The sequence below is a fragment of the Propithecus coquereli genome, unplaced genomic scaffold (genome assembly GCF_000956105.1).
Source record: "Propithecus coquereli isolate 6110/MARCELLA unplaced genomic scaffold, Pcoq_1.0 Scaffold628, whole genome shotgun sequence".
Taxonomy (NCBI): Eukaryota; Metazoa; Chordata; class Mammalia; order Primates; family Indriidae; genus Propithecus; species Propithecus coquereli.
In genome coordinates this window covers 382,004-384,315 of record NW_012152263.1, presented here as the reverse complement: position 1 = coordinate 384,315, position 2,312 = coordinate 382,004, and the positions used below count along the sequence as shown (strand labels likewise).

The following is a 2,312-nucleotide window of genomic DNA, read 5'->3' as shown; positions in this document are numbered from 1 at the left end:
TCCTTTTAATTTTGTGGTGATTCCATACAACTTTATTTAAATCTCAATTCTCGCAGTTGTCACAAGAGAGCCTATAATATCATGCTTAGCTTGTGAAGCCTTTATAACATAATTTGGTACATTTTTTCCATTTCAATGCCCAGTACAGTACTTAGTTAACAAATTTATTCACAAATATTTATTGAGCAAAATAGGTAAAAATCCCAATTAGTAATGGTTGGATATAAGCCCATTTAAGTCACATAATAGCCACTGAGAAGAGTGAGTGTTTTTTATGTATTTTTACTTAATGCTTAAGCCATTGGAATGAGAAACAATGCATATTTTTCTTTAAATGTTTGTACAATGAAGACAAGTAATCAGAGTTATTAAATGTATAGCACAAATATAATTAACCAAGCTATTAAAATAGTTTCAGTAGTCATTAGAAGAGCATAAGTGCTTATTTCATGGCAATAAATTTGTCCTCCACATTTTTTTCTGTCCCTCTGTGATCATTGATATTTCTACTAGTAAGTATTTACCTTCAATTCAAATCATTCAAGTAGTAATTCACTTCTAGCTCTTGAAGATTCCCATCACAGGTGATGTAGAGACATAAAGATCATTTGGCCCAAGAAATTAAAAATCTAGGTGGGAAATAAGGTATCAGACCATAAGACAATCAGAATTAAATAATACTACAAATAATAATATAAGCCCTATCAAGAGAGAATTAAAATTTCTGGTAGATAAATAAGTGAGAATAATCTAGGAAACTGGAGGGAAGAAGAGGTTTCTCAGACATTGCGAGGCCGACACCCCTATAGCAAAAGACAGATTAACAAGAAAAAAGCATAACACATGTATTTAATCAAAATTTTACATGACAGGAGGGCCTTTAGAAATGAAGACCCAGAGACCCAGGGAAAACTGCATATTTTATGCTTAGGTTTGAGGAGGAATGGACAGTTGTGTAGAAGCATGATTGGATAAAAATGGAGTATAACCTAACAATAATAAACTGGTAGAAATTTAGCAAGGCCTGTTCGCTCAGACTCTTCTTGGCCTTTCTGTGTAATATTCCTTCCCTCTGGGCATAAGGCAGGACATTGGTCACATTAGTGTCTTTTGAAGAGAGGGGGCAGGAGAAGTTCAGAGCAATCTTTTTGCTTCTGTAAATTTCTTAATTTCCTTCAGCTTAAAATACTCAGTATGTCAAGGTGCTATATTTGGGGTAGCCTTTCCTGCACCTTATCAAAACCTTCAAAGAGAAGACTTAACTAAACATCAAAATGTTCATTCCAATTCTCCCTTCCCTGTCATACAAAGATGAAAACGATATTCTTAATCCTCTAAGAACTCTCAATGCAGTGGCAAACATAAGCATACATTTGAATTATTACAAAAAGAAGTAGGAAAAGTACAATTGCTGATAAGAATTTGGAAAAGCAGAGAGATGAGTGGAGACCGTATTGGGCAGAGAGAAGAAAAGTTGGTAAGTTCAGAATAGGTAAAGTTTGGGGGAGAAGAAGGAGATAGTAAATAGCGCTGTACCTATGGCAGAAGGTTTATGAAGGAGGGTGGTTGAAGGTGTAATTTCTTTGGAAACATGAACTTGATTAGAAAGGGCCTCTAACTCTCAGTGGACAGTTAGTTGCATGGTAAAGACCATTAGGACTCCCGCCAGATGGAAACATTGCATTTTAAACACGTATTTTACAACAAAACCTTCTTTTCAATAAATATCTCAGAAAATAATTATTAGGACACACTTTGGACAAAGCTTTCTCAAACAAATGCAAATATTTTTAAATTGTTCCATGATGAAGGTTTTTTTTTTTATTTTAAACTAAACTTAATGAGATGGGAGCTCTGAAAATTAATATTGACTCAAAATATTTTAACCTACATTTGGTAAATTTGAGTTTCATTAGTTGTCAAAGGATATTTTTAATAACATAAAACCATGACACATACAAATATACAATGAGCACATGCCAAAGATTTTATTTAACTCATTAATGAAGAAACCAGTGAGATATTACAGTCAGTTTAAATGAGAATTCAAAGACCATACAAATATAAATCTATATATCTATATCTATCTAGATATTGGCAATCAGGAATGCCAAAATAAATTTACAAATAGATTCACAACCAGTCAATATCCACTGGTCAATAATCAATTATAACTTAACTGGACAACATTTATTTATATATCTATAAATAAGCCTCATTTGCATTACTTATATTTTCCTCAATTTACACATTGCTTAAATTGCTTGAAGAGACTGAAAGGCACAGATAACTCTGAAGAGTGCACTAGCCAG

The 2,312-nt window shown here is 33.0% G+C and overlaps 1 protein-coding gene across 1 annotated transcript in view; it reads left to right on the top strand.

The window, feature by feature from the left end:
• Positions 1-2,312, top strand: part of LRRIQ3 (leucine-rich repeats and IQ motif containing 3) — a 202,732-nt gene that overhangs the window by 178,314 nt on the left and 22,106 nt on the right. The window lies entirely within an intron of this gene.